We start from the raw sequence: 19,652 nt of genomic DNA, 5'->3' as shown, positions 1-19,652 counted from the left end.
CAAACGCTTCGGGTTACAAACGCTTCAGGTTACAGACTCTGCTAACCGGGAAGTAGTACCTCAGGTTAAGAACTTTACCTCAGGATGAGAACGGAAATCGTGCGGCGGCAGCGGGACAGCAGTGGGAGGCCCCATTAGCTAAAGTGGTACCTCAGGTTAAGAACAGTTTCAGGTTAAGAACGGACCTCCAAAACAAATTAAGTTCTTAACCAGAGGTACCACTGTACAGCATTAAACATTAAAAACTTCCCTAAAGAAGGCTGCTTTTACATGTCTTTTAAAAGTCAGATAGTTGTTTATTTCCTTGACATCTGATGGGAGGGCGTTCCACAGGGCGGGTGCCACCACCAAGTAGGCCCTCTGCCTGGTTCCCTGTAACCTCATTTCTCGCAGGGAGGGAAGCACCGGAAGGCCCTCAGAGCTGGATCTCAGTGTCTGGGCTGAACAATGAAGGTGGGGACACTCCTTCAGGTATACAATCGGAAACACTCGGTTCATTGCATAAGATCACAATCCGTAGTTCAGACCTGCACATGCAAAACCATATATTTTGTTAAGAATTATTTTTTGAAGAAAAAAAAAGAACATGTGCCAGATAGTCAGAACCCAGGCCTTCATCTGGACCCTCAGACCTCAGTAATTTGCACCAGCTCCCCTCACTCACATAGGCCCTCTCCATCCAGTAGGTCTCCAGCATTTTAGAAAGGGGCTCTCCCAGCCGCACCTGCTGAAGACGGGGGGCTGAACGTTGTAATTTGCAAGAAAAGCATGAGAGAGAGAAAAGGAAAACATAACAATCGAGTGCAATCATTCAATTGCAGTGTTTTTCCAAAAAGGCAATTACTGTACATTACATCAATATAAATACTGAGTTATTGGGAGGGGGGGTGAGCTACAATTTTGTTGCAGCAGAGACAGTTCTGACGTGACTGACCTTTTTGCAGCTGAGCTGCTAATAGAATTACGTAGCCTTGCATTTAATTAACTTTGCTTGTGGAAGACATGCTGAATTTGGAAGAACACGAGAGCAAAAGCAGCACTTGGAATTTCCCACAATACTTTTGAGTTCTGTGGAGCTAGCCCTGGAGAAGAATTTCTGAAGTATTAAAGCTCGGGGGAGGAAAAAAGGAAATGAGCAGCCTCTCAGCCTAACCTACCAACCTGTCAGAACAGTGGCTGCAGCACAGAATCCCTTAACCATGAAGAGCTGCCCTTGAAAACCATTCTGAACTATTAGAGGGAACATAGATGAGCATCCGTGGGAATTACAGAAATGGAGGATTTAAAAAAAGAGAAAGAGAGAAGAATAAATAGTGGCAGATTTTTTTTACAAAAATAAAGTTTTACTCTATACCCTCTAAAAGGTCCACTGGGGTAAATTTGAAGTTCTCTTTAACAAGATTCAACATTCAGGAAAAAGAGATAGAGGGAAGGAGAGGCTGACTTTTCTTCAAAAAGGTTTCTAATGTTTTTCCCAAGTTAACACTTAAAAGTGTTTCTGCAGAAACTTGAGGGGAATTTTAAAATGGGGAAGTTATTCAGCATCTCGTTCTCAAGATCCTAGAATACAGCCCTGTGTACAAAAAGCAAACTCTCGCTCTCTATTTGTGTCGTTTGTAGTAGTAAGACCCAGCTAAATGTACCAGCCTGCCTTGAGCTACGCTGCTGCTTCTCACTGTGGAATTTACTCTACAAAGATAAATTTGGAGACTCACGTCTGGGCAGAACATCTCTACCAATTCTGATAGAGTTTGACATAATTCAGATAACAACATTTCCCAGAAATTTAAGAGTAAATGTTATAGCCCGCAGTCATCAAATTACCCTGTGCACTTTTGCACGCCCTTTTAAAATTGTGCATTTGTGGTGCTCTGTGCTCATGGTTGTATCAGGATGGTCATGGGTGATCCCATGCTCAATAATATTTGCCCATGCAAAAGTTTCAGCATGGACATACTGATTTGGTTTCAATCAGTGCATTCCATATAACTTCTTGCAGAAGTCCTGCAACTTTTTATACCACAAATATTCTGATATCTCTCTCTCTGTGTGTGTGTGTGTGTGTGTGTGTGTGTGTGTCCTGCTTTGGTTGAGGCATAGTGCAAGAGTGACCCTCCAGCTGGAAATACAGTCATACCTCCATTTACAAGTAGAGACATCACCTTGCCAACAAAGGTCCATATAGTAAAAGCTATGGTTGTGATGGCCTGGGATTCCGATTCTGAGAGTGAACCGGAGGAATCCCAGCCAGCACAGGAGTCCCCGCCTCCAGGGCCGGCTGAACTGGGGCAAGGCCTAGATTCTGAGGAGCCTGCACCTGTGCCAGATCCTCAGGAGCAGGCACCAGGTGAAACCATTCTGGCCCCAGAGGTGCTTGAGGACTCAGTGTCTACAGGTGAGCCTTCCCCGGGGCCCAGTAACCCTTCGGCCTCTCCTGAACTGCAGAGGCTTAGGGCAGAGAGGCGGAGGGAACTGGTTTCTCCCAGGAGGAGTGCTCGCCTTAAGGCCAGGAGAGGCGGGGCTCCTGGGGGCCGGGACCGCCCCTGGCCTTAGAGAAGATAAAGGGCAGTCAGCCCGGTCCCAGGTTGCGGGAGCAACGTCGTCATTGAAGAGCTGTTTCGGCCAGCATCCAGTCCTGTTCCTCCAGTGTTCCTGTTCCCCGCCCGGCTTCCTGCTTCTGATCTTCGAGTGTTCCTGTCCCCGCCCGGCTCCCTGTTTTGCACCTCACCTCACACTTTGTGGACTATCTGCAGGCTAGTGACTTAGGACTGAACTTGGACTACGGTAACAGTAACCTTCCCCCCAGGACCAGCACAGTTTGCTCCCGCCACACCCGCACTCCCCCTTCGTTGGGGTGCGTTCGGGAACAGCCAGAGGCCATGGCTGACCAGGCAGCTGCGCTGGTGGCATTGGCCCAGGAGAACCAGGCCTTGACCCACACCGTTCAGCAGTTAAGCGATGTGGTTGCGGTGCTTCAGCAGCGGTTGGAAGCCTTTACAGATCCTGGGGCCGACGCCCCAGCTCCAGGCAAGTACCCAGTGGCTTTGCCAGAGAAATTTGATGGGACCCTGGCCATTTTTCCCATGTTCTTCGCCCAGGCCAAGTTGTATATTCAGGGGCGAGCCCGGAACTTCCCTGACGACCGCACCAAGGTGCACTTTCTGATCAGTTTGTTAAAGGACCAGGCGGCCAAGTGGGCTTTGCCACTGCTCCGGCAAGACTCTCCTTTGTTAACGGACTATGTGGGATTTTGTAACCACTTAGAGACTGTGTTTGGCAACCCTCTGAAGGAGAGCCAAGCCAATCGGGCGATTTGTCAGTTGAGACAGGACAAGTCCACAGCCGCTGCCTACGCCACAGAATTTCGGCTGTTGGCACAAGACTTGTCTTGGAATGACTCTGCACTACGGGACCAGTATCTGGAGGGACTGTCGGACGAGATACTGGACCAGTTGGCCATGATGGAGCGTCCCACCACGCTGGACGCCCTCATTCAGCGGAGCCTGCAGATAGACGATCGGTTGGAGGACCGTCGCCAGGCCCGGGACCGCCAGCACCCCCGGCTCCTAGCGCCCGTCCTTCCCAACAGGTCCACGCCCACAGCCGAGTTGCCAGTCGAGCCAACACAGCTCGGGGCTGTGCGACCTCGCCTCTCCCCCTCGGAGAAGACGCGGCGTCGGGAAGGAAACCTGTGTCTTTACTGCGGTGGGAGTGGATATTACGCCCGTTCCTGTCCCAGGAAAATGCCAGTCGCAGGAAAACCACCAACCTTGGTAGCCGAAGGCCCTAGCAACGTGGGGTCCCAAACCGCGCAAGAGGGGCCCTCACCAGTGGAGTTGCGACATCTCATGGTCCCAGTGCGTCTCTACCCTCCAGGTGGGCCCTGGATTCTTACCCACGCTCTGGTAGATTCGGGGGCAACCCGCTCCTATATGGACGCTGCCTTTGCCGCTCATCATCAGGTGCCACTTCAGAACAAGCCAGAACCGGTACAGGTGGAGGCAATCGACGGACGGCTCCTGCGTTCAGGTGCCGTCACTCGGGAGACCCAGCCCTTGGTCCTGTGTCTCCAGCAGCACCGGGAGGTGCGAACTTTGGACATTGCCTCCATGCCCCGGTTCCCCCTGGTGCTTGGAATGGACTGGTTGGAGGCTCACAATGTTCAGATTGACTGGGTTGATTGGACTGTGCACTTCCCAGTCCCATGCCTCCATGCTCGGTCCGAGATGCTAGCGGCCGCACCCACTGAGGAGGCAGCACCCACGCTCCCAGCCGTGTACCGGGACTACCAAGACGTGTTCGAGGAACGGGGGGCAGACCAGCTGCCGCCGCATCGGTCTTTTGACTGCGGCATAGACCTCCAGCCCAGAGCGCCCCTGCCGGTGAGTCGCTTATACTCTCTAACAGAGCCAGAGCGCGAAGCTTTGCAGGACTTCCTGCGCAAGAACCTGGAGCGTGGGTTCATTAGGCCTTCTACCTCACCCACCGCTGCGCCAGTGCTCTTCGTTAAGAAGAAATGTGGGGAACTTTGCCTTTGCCATGATTACCGGGCCCTGAACAAAATTACCATCCCGGACCGGTACCCCTTGCCCCTTATTTCGGAGTTGCTGGAGCGGGTGCAAGGGGCGCAGATGTTCACCAAGCTTGACCTCCGGGGGGCCTACAATTTAATTAGGATTCGAGCCGGGGATGAGTGGAAAACAGCATTCGGGACCCGGTACGGGCAGTTCGAATACCTGGTTATGCCCTTCGGATTGTGCAACGCGCCCGCTGTGTTCCAACGGTACATTAACCACGTGTTCCAGGACTTGCTGGACAAGTACGTGGTGGTGTACCTGGATGACATTTTGATTTTCTCCCGTGACCCGGCTCGCCACGAGGGCCATGTCCGGACCGTGTTGCAGCGCTTGCGGGAGCACCGCCTGTATGCGAAGCTCAGCAAGTGCGAGTTCCATCAGCAGACAGTGGACTTTCTGGGTCACCAACTCTCTCCAGATGGGGTGCAGATGGATCCTGGGAAGGTGGCAGCGGTTCGGGAATGGGCGGCACCTCGGAACCGCAAGGACCTACAGCGTTTCCTGGGGTTCGCCAACTATTACCGGACCTTCATTGCGGGTTACGCTCGTCGCACTACCCCATTGACCCGGCTACTGCGCCCCAAGACGCCGTTTTCCTGGGACAGGAAAGAGAACAGAATGAGAACAGAAATCGCGCAGCAGCAGTGCAGTGGCAGCAGGAGGCCCCATTAGCTAAAGTGGTGCTTCAGGTTAAGAACAGTTTCAGGTTAAGAACGGACTTCCAGAACGAAATAAGTTCTTAACCCAAGGTACTACTGTAATCTGGAATATAGCGCATCCTGCTTCAATTCTAAGCATGCCTACATCAGATTGGAATTCCCAAGCTAACACAGGTTTGTGAAGAAGTTAGTCCCATTATATTTAATAAGGTTACTCCTAATGAGTACACAGAGCACTGTTGCTGTTGTTGCTGCTGCTGCTCTTTTTTTATTAGTAGTAGTAAAACAGAGCAGTACAGTTACTTTTGGGGGAAGAAAGTGAAAGTAATTCCTACAATGTTCACAAATGTAACTTTCATGGCTAAGCAAAGGCTAAGGGAAATTTGTCTGCATGCATTGCGAGTAAACAGCACAACTAGAATCCGTCCTGTTTCCCCCTCTATCTGGAAGGTAAGATATGGAAAAAATATATAGTCACCCCATATCAAAACACACTTGCTCTCTCGCACACATTCAAAACAGGTGTCAGCGAGCACTTTTTTCTTGCCAAGAGTGATAAATGTGTGAAACAGGCTGTCAGACAAAGTTGCTGAGGCAAAAACACCGGGGTCAGGAGAGGAAAATGAGATGCCTTCCATAGGGAAGCTGAGTACTAAGAATGGATGAACTTGGAAGGAATGGATGGCCTCTTCCACTCCCAGATGAGTTCTTATGTTCTCTTCTCAGTTGTCTTTCTAGCAATCATTTAATTGAAAAATGCAGTCTGGTTACAGCTCACAGCCTCATGGCAGCCCAGTCGTCGAGACGACTTCAAGCCGGACAACAACTGATATTCCTTGTTGCACAGTTGGACATTAGTTTAACATCCTGCAATTTTCCTTCGGCGCTCCTGATATTTTTATTTCAGCTAAATTGTCTGTCATGTTTGTATACATGTCAGGGTGCCTTATATTAACCTCAAGTCTCATTTAAGCACTGCTTTTTCCGTGTCATTATGATGACTGCTTGATATAAGTGCTGGATCTGAAACTCGAGGGCTTTTGCCTGAACGGTGACAGGGAAAATATGGTGATATATATTTCTAGTCCTTCCCCACAACATCCTTCCTATCTTGTTGACAACGTTCATATATTTCTTCCCAAGCAAAAGCAGTTAGTAACCTGAGGGTCAAATTGGATTCTAAGTTGCTTTCTTTGTTTAGATGTGAAAAGTTGTCAGGGCTGTTTATGATTTAAAGCACATATTTCCTCAGCCGGTGGCTAGAGTGCTTGGTTTGGATGTGGGGAAAGTCAGGTTTAAACCCCCACTTAAGCCCACTAATGGAAGTCTTCTTCTAATTCACATAGTAATTCACGTGTGGACTATGCAGATGAAAGTAGTGCACTCTCTCTCTATATAAAATACAAAATAAGGTAAAGTAAAGGGACCCCTGACCATTAGGTCCAGTCATGGCCTACTCTGGGGTTGTGGCGCTCATCTCGCTTTATTGGCCGGGGGAGCCGGCATACAGCTTCCGGGTCATGTGGCCAGCATGACTAAGCTGCTTCTGGAGAACCAGAGCAGCGCACGGAAACGCTGTTTACCTTCCCGCTGGAGTGGTACCTATTTATCTACTTGCACTGGTGTGCTTTTGAACTGCTAGGTGGGCAGGAGCAGGGACCGAGCAACGGGAGCTCACTCCGTCGCGGGTATTCAAACCACCGACCTTGTGATCGGCAAGTCCCAGGCTCTGTGGTTTAACCCACAGCGCCACCCGTGTCCCTAAAATATAAAATAAATGCCTGCTATTACTGGGTAGTGTGTCCCAGGGCCCTCCATTAGCAGAAAGGGAGCAAGGAGAGGGCAATCTAGACTATTAATGCTGAACTTGATTCTGTATTATGCTTCTTAACTATCTGAAAATGTCAGGATCATAGAATCCTAGAATTGTAGAGTCGGAAGGAACCACAAGGATCATCTAGTCCAACCCCCTGCAATGCGGGAATCTTTGGTCCAGCGTAGGGCTTGAACCCATGGTCCTGAGATTAAGAGTCTTGGTCTCTTCCAACTGAGCTACGTTTGCCCCCACCAAACCCCAGGAGAGTGAAGTCGTACAATCAAAGCACCTCAGTGGAAACTATGCCTTAACTAGAAAAAAACTCACTGAAGGAGGCCTTTTATGAAATTCTACGAATGTATTGAGGTGCAGGGATAAAGAATGCAATAAAATGTGCAAGACCTGATTTCTGATTTCCCGTACACCAACATCAAGTACTTGGGACAGAGACATTTTCCTGATAAAATTTCCTAATAAAATTTTGCTGAATATGCCCCGTTGGATGTGAAGGAAATAAACAACTATCTGACTTTTAGAAGACATCTGAAGGCAGCCCTGCTTAGGGAAGCTGTTAACGTTTGATGTTTCATCGTGTTTTTAATCTTTGTTGGAAGCCACCCAGAGTGGCTGGGGAAACTCAGCCAGATGGGTGGGGTACAAATAATAAATTATTATTAAATGATTAATATTCTGTTGGGAGTTCCCCAAAGTGGCTGGGGAAACCTAGCCAGATGGGTGGGGTATAAATAAATTATTATTATTATTATTATTATTATTATTATTATTATTATTGGCTTTAAAAATGTTTAGGGATACTCTCATTTTGACTCAAGAAAATCACCATTTTATAGTTCGGATCGGGGGAAATAAATACCGTAGATGGCCGAAAGTACGAAGATTCACAACATGTTTAGGGATATGTGCCCTGCATCTGTCCCCCCCAGAAAAAAAACACTGATTATTATTATTATTCAGGAATGGCAAACTGTATCTGTTGCCAAGCCCAAGGTCTGAAAGGGTACATCCCTTCCAGAGTTAATAATAACCTCAACTGTCTGTACTTTCTGAATTTGTTTCATCTGGATTGCAGATCTTCCATTTGTTATATTAACAAATATAACCTCCCTCCCTCCACCCCCCTTTTCTTTTTACTAGCATGTTGCCTCATGATTCTTTATTGGGTCAAGATGTGGGGCAAAGTGGATATGCAGTTTTCTCAACTGGGATCTACATCTCTTCTCTGCATACTGGGCAAACTATACAGCTGAACGCTTATCTTCCCGGTATTGATCCATAAGCATGAAGCACAGTATATGTGAACGCAGCTGCAGGCTCGTTAAAATATATTTGCCCCGTGACCCAGAATGGGATTTCTGAAGCTCGCCAGCAGCACCTCTTGCAAGTATTTCATAGAAGAAGCCATAGTACTTGAAACACTATCAGAAAGCTATCCTTGACAGACGAGGATGGAAGGGGCTGATTTACATGCTTTTCAGTCCAAAGAGAAGGAAGACAGCGAAGGGCTTCACCAGTTTAGAAGAGAGAATAGGGAGGATTATTTGGAATAAGTCACTCCCTGAGGTATGCTGGGTCTATAAGCCGTGGAAGGCTGTAAAAGGGATATGCAGCCCTTTGATTTGGCCCTCGAAGTCAAGAGGCAGCCAGTGCTGCTGTGCTAAAAACAGGATCCAATAGTGCCTCAGGTTTGTTTTCTTGGTTTTTAGTAATTTAACAATACTTTAGATTAGTTCTATTTGCTTTTCTATAGTGTTCATTAAGCTACTTTAAATTGCTATGAGGTTTTTTTTGGCAATTTAAATAATCTAAATTTAATAAATTATCAGCACTGTGTTTTCTTCATTTATTATGTTTCAGCAGCACAAATAAGACAAAGGGGCAAAAGCAATATTTTGCCAACCCTTTATTCTTTTTCCTCCTTTTTCTAGTTTCACAGTTTCCATAGGCATTAGCAGCGACTTGGGATGAAGCGGAGGTCTTTAGGCTCTTCCCTCTTTCCACTTTCGATGCTTTGGAGCAAAAAGCGCCGACAACCAAAAATGTGTCAAATGTCACCATACTAGATTTCACTGACATCTGGGCAATTCATCAATCAGAAGGATCACATTTGTCATTTAATAGACAGTGAAATCCAGCCTATCTCTCTTCCTATGAGTGACTGGCCCAGAGCCAATAGTGTGTGCATATGCACACAAGCACATACGGCAGCTGGGGCAGCTCATGCATAACTATGCAACATATTCCGCAATGATACTGACCAGTTGTTTGCTGTGAAGACAAAACCCAACATCACTGCTTCCCAAGCCCAGCTAGAGCTATGCATATCCACACATGCTCCTTGCAGGGGGCGCTGTTGTCTAAATGACTGAGCCTCTTGGGCTTACCAATTGGAAGGTCAGCAGTTCAAATCCCCAGGATGGGGAGAGTTCCCATTGCTCTGTCCCAGCTCCTGCCAACCTAGCAGTTCGAAAGCATGCCTGTAGATACATAGGTACTGCTGCAGCGGAAAGATAAACAGCATTTCCGGGCACTCTGGTTTCTGTCATGGTGTTCCGTTGTGCCAGAGGTGGTTTAGTCATGCTGGCCACATGACCTGGAAAGCTTGTTGTTGTTTAGTTGTTTAGTCGTGTCTGACTCTTCATGGCCCCATGGACCAGAGCACACCAGGCACTCCTGTCTTCCACTGCCTCCCACAGTTTGGTCAAACTCATGCTGGTAACTTCGAGAACACTATCCAACCATCTCGTCCTCTGTCGTCCCCTTCTCCTTGTGCCCTCCATCTTTCCCAACATCAAGGTCTTTTCCAGGGAGTCTTCTCATCTCATGAGGTGGCCAAAGTATTGGAGCCTCAGCTTCAGGATCTGTCCTTCCAGTGAGCATTCAGGGCTGATTTCCTTAAGAATGGATAGGTTTGATCTTCTTGCAGTCCATGGGACTCTCAAGAGTCTCCTCCAGCACCAGAATTCAAAAGCATCACCTGGAAACCTGTCTGTGGACAAACACCGTCTCCCTTGGCCTGAAACGAGAAGAGTGCTGCAACCCCATAGTCGCCTTTGTCTGGACTTAGCTGTCCAGGGGTTCTTTACCTTTACCTTACCCTTGCTATGTATGACCACTAGATGGATTTTATTTGTGTGAATATCCAGGGGCATAACTACTGGTGAAATATTGCATTCAGCTGGGCTTTGGTCTGACTTGAGACACATTGTTTGCACTGTGCCACTGCCCTTTTGTTAAAAAGCCGCCACAATCAGATGCAACAAAATAGCATCATGCAAACCGGTATATTGTGGGTCTATGTTGGGGGAAAGAGGGAACTGTGTGAGAAGTAAAACAACAAAATCAACAAGTGTAATTTTTCCTAGCACAGTACTGCATGCTGGGCGTTGCTGAACACAGCAACTATGTCATAGTGCATTGCGAAGAATTGAAGGCGCAAGGCCTAGGAGTTGTTGAATTTTGGCCTCACACAGGGCTCTGCTGAAATGTGAAAGGTCAAAGTCTTCCCCTGCTATAGGGCTGCCCTGAATGGACTATCTAGCCCCTGAGCCCCCACCCCAACCATCTATGGTATATGACTAATTTCCCCTGCAATTTATAAATAAATATTCCATCTTTGTAGATTTTTTTGCAATAAGCATTAAAAAAAAAACTTCAAGCAATTGGATAAGTGACAGCAATCCCCCCATTTTTCAAATTCTCTCTGCTGCTTTTTTAAAAACTTACCCACAAGTTGTCCTGTCTTGATACTGAATGCACTGCAAAATGTACCCTTCTGCTTTCAACCTTAACGTAATTTTCTTGTCTAGCATAGATGTCATTTAGATTGCTTTATATTTTACTGTATCAAACACATCAGACAAATAGAGTTAATGTGTTAATTTGTTTTCTATTATGTGAAATTTAATTCACACTTAGCCAGTTTCAGTTGGCAGTATTAATCAGCCCAGAGGGGTGGGGGAGTGATCTTCCATTGTAACTTTTAACATTGTATGTCAAGTATGAACTTCTTGACCTGATTTAATGTTCATTTGATGCAACTAAAAAATGTGCATCTCTTCTAAGGAATTTTGTGTCAGGAGTTCAGCCTACACTTGAGTAGGACCCTGGCAGAGACACATGCCAACTGGCATGTTCTCTCCCTCCTGGTCGATCGTTCAGGAGCTTCAAGAGCTTTCTTCATCCCGAACATCACAGCGACCTATGCCAACCGACACCGGCACACTTAGGGATCTGCAGAGTTCGCGCAGTTGAGTAACAGACCTCAGCAACTCAGCATTTTGGCTAATCTACTTTATTTACATATAAACACACAAAGAGCACTGCAACATGGCTGCCTCTCTCTCTAGCATCAGAGAGCGAAGAGAAAAAGAACAAAGAACAATAGTCCCATTTCACGGAACACAGTAACACAAACATCCTGTCTCAGTCACTTCCCACTCTGTGGAGTCAAAACAGACACCGTCATGTGATAGACAAAAATCCCATGACTGCAATCATAGATCCGGAATTCTAACATTTTGCATTTTAAGTTTTTGTAGGGGTTTCATTAGAGGCATAGGGGTTGTCTTAAACAGACATTCCCCATCCCCTTGCAGAAGCTATTTCTTCTGCTAAACTGTACAAGAGGCAAATTTATAGCAAGTCTCCAAAAGGTGCTAGGATCACAGTTTTTCCTGGGTTGGTTTATATATATTGGGGATTTGTGTGCTTGGAGGCAACAAGGCAAAAAAACAAAAATGATCAATGGGCATGGGGAAAAATACACCACACTCCAGTTTAAAAGTACAATCCAGCCATGGTTAACTGCATTTCAGTGATAGAACCACTTGGTTCTGCTTGAGAAAGAGAGTAGGAAAAAGGAGCATGATGTGTCAACCATCAGAGGTACTACCCAAACATGTGTTTAGTGTGGGATGTGATCCATGAGAGGCAGTCAAGTACAACATTCCTTGTAATGCTAGAGAAAATATGCGAGGGAATGTTTGGTCCAGCCAGTTGAAACTTCCTATTCCTCCTGGCTGGAGCATCCTTCGTTTTGCATGTGATAGAAGTTGGGCGTGACCCAACCTGTCCAGGTAACAAAAGGACGAGTCACGCAGCACACTCCCCTCTTTTTCACTTCCTTCTTCATTTGACCAGCTTCATTTGACCATATGGGGTAGATCCACATGTACAGATTTGTAACTAAGTCTGCCTTCAGGAATCCAACTGTGAACTGATGTGAGTAAACTTCTTTTATTGACTTTGAATAAGATTGTGGCGTATTTATTCTTTAAGAGGGATTCAAGGGAACTTACCAGGAATGTGCAATTCAATCTGAGACAGACTGAATTGTATAATAGTGAGCCTGCAACCAGCTATCTGCTGTGCATGTAAAGAAGGGGAATGTAACTCTGCTACATAAAAGAACTTGCTAGTGCAAGTTAGGAAGGATATTAATAAACAATATATCCTCTCCTGCCACCCTGAACATTCCCACATTTATTAGCCCCTGAAGAGCAAGAGGAAGGGAACCACCTTGAAGTTCACTCAACATCTCATGGTACTTCTGTCCCTCCTCGGCTGTTGGCTGAAAGCCGGAGATGTTAAAGTGCCAGCATCATTTTTGTCTCTGAGTTTCCCGGCTTGTGCTGAGGTTTTCTGCATTTCAACTCTGTCAAGCTAAGAAATACATTTTGGTGTTGATGAGCGGTAGTGATGAACAGCCTCCAAAGATACAGCTGAGCAGAGAGGGAGGTAGGAAAGGGGTTTCTTTGGGATAGATGCAAATGGAAAGGCATAAAATCAGACTTGGCAGTTACTATTAGCCCAAAGCTATAGCAACACCTTTTCCCCCAGCAGGAACCCTTGTAGAGCAAGGAGTCTCAGTAATGACAGGGACGTACCTGGAGAGAATATTAAGGGGGGGGGGAGGAATCTGTATGCTGTGTTGTCATTTGATGCTCTCCGGTGAAATGTAGAATGATTTCTCGGGCACAAAAATCTATTAAAATTAATTCAGAAATACCTCAGGGATAGATTTGGTGTCGAGGAATTCTACAAGATGTGCAAATACTTTCAGCTTTGATAAGGGAATTTATTAAAAGCTAAGGAGAAGAAGCAACCAGAAAATTTAAACTGGCACAAATGTCTACCATAGTTCAAGGCAGAGGGAAAATGTGTTTCCTTTATCGGTTTCACAAGCAGGACACATTGCCCTAGTTCTCAACAAGGTGGCCAATCTGTTTCTGGGCTGTGCCATTTCATGCTGCTGATGTGGGGTTCGCAGGACTGAATGCTCCTAAACTTCACCATCACTACACCTAAAGAAGAACAGCATCTCGGAACTAGATACCTTCTTTCTGAATTCTTGTCTTCCATGTATGTGCTGGGGTTCTTCTCCGTAGAATAGCATTTAATTTTGTGAATTTACACTTGAAGTCTGAAATGGTACAACCCAGGTTTGAGTTGTATATAAATGGCCTCTTGATTTTTCTACACTATTTGTGACCAGAGAAATTAGGGCTGGGTGACAGGACACAATTATATTGAGTGTCTTCAAAAGGAAGTGAAATTACCCATTTTGGGCAGGAAGTCTGGGGAGATTCGCCATTAGGAGTGCAAGCAATTCAGCTTCTTTCTCCTTGCAAGTTTATTCAAATGCTGCCTGTCTACCATTTTTTTATTTTCACAGTGATGCAGGCATTGTGTATTTCTAGATGTATTGTAGAGAAGAAATGGTATCTACCACACATACACACACATCATGGAGAATATTTAGAGAAAACTCTGCAAACTGGGCTTTTTCAGTGAGGGGTGAGAAGAATTAAAATGGTCAGAAATTGACTTCTGGCAAATTTTGACTCCTGTCTAGCTCATATGCAGAACTACCATCTCAGTGAGAACTAAGCCCTAGATAAAATATATCAAGCTAAGTCAACCAACTTATTTCATGGTTAAGTATTTAATGCATTAAGTGCTCTACATGACATCCAGTGAATAATAATAATAATAATAATAATAATAATAATAATAATAATAATAATAATAATACCACACTATACCTGGAGGTCTCAGGGCAGTTAAGACCAAACTAATAAAATCTGAGCATTAGAAAAAGGCTCCCCCAGTTTCTCCTGAAAATTTCTGAGCTCACAAATCAGGCTCTGCAATGATTGATTCACAATGCTCACAGATAATGGATAACTACATGGGTAGCTATCAAATAAAACCGAAGAATGGGGTAATGGAATTTACAGAAGCAGAGAATCTGATTTGTTGATATTAGCATGTGGTCAAATTGAATGTGATGATTTAACCAACTCTTGTTGTACAGAAAAATGCTATACATGCTATTGAACTAGAATAATGACAGATCTGAGAACTAACACAACATCACCTCTTTCTCTCCATGATCAGGAACATCATGCTGTGATTTTTCCCGTTCATGGAGGAGATGTTGCATGTGTTAACGGCTCCACAATTATGCTACTCAAACAAGTAGGCTATTAATGTAAGTAATTCTTTGAGCAAACAGAGAATTGTTACACACAAAAATTTACCTACAATTTCATGTGTCGATTGGAATTGACTAGAAAAAGCATTGACTATAGTTCTCTGGTATACTCTTCACTGCACATTAATGCTGTTTTCTAAAAGCATATGATGTTAAAAGTAATTTCTTCCCTTTGTTGGATTAAAGACAGCCAGCTTGACATGCTGAATTTTACTCATCACACAATTCACACGGATTACAAACAAAAAGCAGAAGACAAGTTAGTCAAAAGAGCCCCAAAGCAAGTTATTGTCCCCTGAAATAGTAGCATCATAATAACTTCTTCAGGGTGCTTAAAATTTTTTTTATTGCTCCCCTTGTAAGTAAAATGTCCTGGGTAGTAATAAACTGGATGCCAGGATTGTGCAAGCTTAACATGATCTGGAAAAGATCTTTAGAGCTGTGCTATGCTATGAAATCAGCTTGAACAAGCAAAAAGCAGAAACAAAAACTGATCCTTTCTCTGTGGTTGCATGCTGGATTTGGGCAGGAGAGTTAGCAGTGTACAGACATGAGCCTTCGCTCTTCAGAACTGAGAGATAGTGTGATTGGCGCATTCAGACTGTGGTCAAAAGCACTGGAGGCTGGTCTGTTACAACAAATGAGACAGTGACCCAGAAACCTCACTCTTCCCTCAGACAGACAGCTGCTAACTGCCTGCCTTCCTATCTGCTACCAATCAAGTGGTGGCTTCGCCTCTTTTTGACCCTGACTCCTCCTACTGTTGGTCTTCATGCCTTCTTCCCTAGCAGTCCAAATGGCCACCAACCACCACTGGCATGAAATGGAGTCAATGGTACTTAGAGAATAGACGCTTGACCTATTATACGCCCTAACAGCACATAGTATTGGTGAACATGTGGGTTGGGAAGATGCATGCCATGAGGGCAAAGCAAAGCAAAGCAAAACAAAGCAAAACAAAGCAAAGCAAAGCAAAGCAAAGCTTAATTCCCTCTATGTACTAGCAGTATAGCTCTCAGATTTAGGATTGACAACACCTGCCCTTTAATGAGCAAGTAGCATTGGTCCGTATAGTTAAAGCCATAGTTTTCCCGGTAGTGATGTATGGAAGTGAGAGCTGGATCATAAAGAAGGCTGATCGCCGGAGAATTGATGCTTTTGAATTATGGTGCTGGAGGAGACTCTTGAGAGTCCCATGGACTGCAAGAAGATCAAACGCATCCATTCTGAAGGAAATCAGCCCTGAGTGCTCACTGGAAGGACAGATCCTGAAGCTGAGGCTCCAATACTTTGGCCACCTCATGAGAAGAGAAGACTCCCTGGAAAAGACCCTGATGTTGGGAAAGATGGAGGGCACAAGGAGAAGGGGATGACAGAGGACGAGATGGTTGGACAGTGTTCTCGAAGCTACCAGCATGAGTCTGACCAAACTGCAGGAGGCAGTGGAAGACAGAAGTGCCTGGCGTGCTCTGGTCCATGGGGTCACGAAGAGTCGGACACGACTAAACGACTAAACAACAACAACAAGTATTGGGAGATGGAGAGAGAGAGAAAAGCTTATTTGCAAGTACCAAATGGTAATGTCAGGTTCCTCTTCCAGAATGGCTGGAGTCCTGAACTGAACACATTACGTTTTTCTATTCCTAATGAGAACTATAAAAAACCAGTAAGTATTATGACACATAAACATCATATGGTCCCTTCCAACAATACAGGTCAATTCTGTGTCCAGGGCTTCTCCTTCTGGAAAGCAGGCTGAGACCCTACCTGCCTGCGGACTGTCTCACCAGAGTGGTGCATGCTCTAGTTATCTCCCACTTGGACTACCTTTGAAGGTGACCTGGAAACTACAACTAATCCAGAATGCGGCAACTAGGCTGGTGACTGAGAGTGGCGGCCGAGACCATATAACACCGATCCTAAAAGACCTACATTGGCTCCCAGTATGTTTCCAAGCACAATTCAAAGTGTTGGTGCTGACCTTTAAAGCCCTAAATGGCCTCGGTCCAGTATACCTGTTGGGAGCCACCCACAGTGGCTGGGGAAACCCAGCCAGATGGGCAGGATATAAATTAATTAGTATTAATTAATAATTATTATTTGTCAGGGGTTCAGGAGCAGAGGCAAGGGCAAGGGAGGAAACAGAGAGCGAGGGGGAGGAGGCAGAAGAAAAGATGAGTGATGACGACGACCCGAGATCTCCGAGTCTTTCCAGTGAATCGGAAGATTCACAGAAAGGAGCACCAGTGGCCAGGGCAAGGGGGGAGCCTAGGGGGACACCCCAGCAAGATAGAGCCAGAGGGGACTCAGAGGAGAGCAGTTGGAAATCGGGACCAGCGTCACCGCCAGAGAGCAGGGAAGAGGAAGGGAGCCAGGGATTAAGCGCTGGCAGCTCACAACAGGGGGGAGGGCATGAGTCAGGAGTGGCCACACCTCCATCGGGGAGCGAAGAAACGGTCAGACGGAAAGTGGAAGGTTGGGCGCGCGCGCCAAGTTCAAATGCACAGGAAAGTGACGCAGTAGGCAGCCCTGAAAGAGAGCCAGGTCCTAAAGCCCGGCGCAAGGAGACAGGAGGGTCCGGGGGGTCGGCGTCAGAAGAATCCAGGAAGGAAGAGACCCCGGGGGGCAGAGGGACCCAGAGGAGAACAGTCAGGCGGAAAAGGTGGAGCAGGGCTAGGATATTAAGTTGGTGCACAAAGGGCGGAGACTCAGACGGAGCTTCGCCGATCTAGCCACTAGACGTAGAGTTGCACGCAGTAGCTTGAGAATGGAAACTGTAACTCAATAAAGACTTTTACTTAATGATCGCTGGCTAGCGTGATCCTCTGTGAGCTAGGATCTGGAAGCAACTCTGACAGTAAGCTCCGTCTCATAATTGTGGGCATCTACAGCCTCGAGGTGAGGAGAGAAGCAGGTGCCTACTAGCGAGCTCACAAACGGCAGACGACATGACGGCTGAGCAGCAGATAGCGGAACTCAGAGAAGCAGTGTCACAACTGAATGCCGAGGCTCTTGCATCCAGGAAGAGAGAGGAGGAGGCAGCTGCCGCCTGCAGGGATCTCCAGGTCAGGTTGGACATGCTTACTAAGCAAGGGCAACTGACACCCAAACAGGAGGGAATTGGGTTGGCGAGACGAACAGGCGGTCTGGTCTCTCACTTCGATGGGAATCTGCAACAGTACCCCAACTTTAGAGCAGATGTAATGTGTGCACTGCAACTGCTGAAAAAAGACTTTAGAGATGAGCAAGAGAAAGTGGGATTCATCATGTCCCATTTGCATGGAGATGCAAAAGCATGGCTGCGCAATTTGTGGAGGGATGGGGATCCGGCGCTCCAAAATGCGGATGCCTTTATTAAAGCGATGGATGGGTGTTTTTTATCAAGCATTGATGTGGATCTTGCTCGGCAGCAGATACATGGACTGAAGCAAGGGAGGGCCAGCGTCAGGCAGTACCATGCACGCTTTTTCGCTTTGGTCAGTGCCCTGGAATGGGACAGAGATTCGGCTCCTGTAAGAGACCTGTTTTGGGAGGGATTGCACGGCTCGGTTAAAGATGAAATTGCGAGGGGGGAGAGACCCCGGACCACGCAGGAGATCGTTCAGAGGGCGCTGGCAGTGGGGGTGCGGCTGGAAGAACGTCCGTGGAGCAGGGACGAAGGGCGTGGCGGGCGCGAACCAGCCAGGGGCTCCTCCTTCCTTCCCAGAGAAGCAGCGCGTGCGCAATCCACGCATCCACCAGGAGGAGGGGTGGAACCTATGGAGGTTGGAAGTGCAAGGGCTCAGTCAGCAGCCAGAGCCCTAGCACCGGCAACAGTGAAAGCGAAGCCTCCTAGAGGGAACAGGAAGTGTTATATCTGCGAGGATCCACAGCATATGGCGAAAGAGTGTCCCCGGAGGCTCCACAAGCACACTGCAGCCTCAGCAATGGTAACTGCAGCAACGCAGCAAGGAGTACCACAGCAGGGAAACGACGATGTCTGGCTGGAGGAAGAGGCACTGGGGCCCAGCCAGACGTGTCAGTGAAGCAGTCCCCAGAGATTTTACCGCCCATGGACCCCCTCCCGTCCAAACCAGTGGTGAGGCTCACCGCATCGCTCCAGCTGCCCAATGGAATCACCATGGACGTGCCGATCACCATTGACTCAGGAAGCAATGCGGACTTTATAGGGCAGGACTTTGTCGACCGGCACGCTATACAGTTGCTGCCTGCCACGCTGCCCCTGCAGGTTGTCACGGTGGATGGCAGGGAGCTGCTAGGGGGGCAAGTGGTGAAGCAGACGCCACCAATGGTGATGCGGCTTGGGAATCACAGGGAAATCATCAGCTTCAACGTCACTCAACTATCGGACACGCCCATTGTATTGGGCATGAGTTGGCTGGACAAGCACAGCCCAACGCTGGCTTGGTACCAGAGGCAGCTGACCTTCGGCTCTTCCTTTTGTGCTGAACACTGCATCATGCCCCAGCAGGAAGGAGAGGAAGAGGAGTCACAGCTGCTGCTAGGCACGCTGCAAGCGATTCCCCACAAGTACGCAGAATTTTTGGAGGTTTTCTGCGAGAAGGAGGCAGACAGGCTGCCCCCCCACAGACCATATGACTGCAAAATTGACCTGCTGCCAGGGGCGGCGCTGCCTAAAGGAAAGCTGTATTCCATGTCTGAGGACGAACTGCAGGAACTCAAAGAGTTCATAGATCATAATTTGGAGCGCGGTTTCATCCGGGAGTCCAAGGCAGCGGGGGGCAGTCCTGTATTCTTTGTTAAGAAGCGGGACACGCCCCAAAAAAGGCTTGTAGTGGACTATCACATCTTAAACAGTGTGACCAAGCCATCGGACTTCCCCATGCCCCGAATCGACGACCTCCTCGCAAAGGTACGGAAGGGCAGCGTGTTCACCAAGTTAGACCTGCGAGGGGCGTACAACCTCATTCGCATGCGGGAAGGAGATGAGTGGAAGACAGCCATGTTCACGCCACTGGGCACCTACAAATATAGAGTTATGCCTTTTGGATTGCAAAATGGCTCCCACGTTTTTCAAGCGTTCATGCATCACGTGTTGGCGGGGCTCCTCTACAAGACGTGCG

This window comes from Podarcis bocagei, assembly GCF_964188305.1.
Source record: "Podarcis bocagei genome assembly, chromosome: 9".
Taxonomy (NCBI): domain Eukaryota; kingdom Metazoa; phylum Chordata; class Lepidosauria; order Squamata; family Lacertidae; genus Podarcis; species Podarcis bocagei.
The sequence above is the reverse complement of the archived record's forward strand: the minus strand, read 5'-3'. Positions refer to the sequence as shown.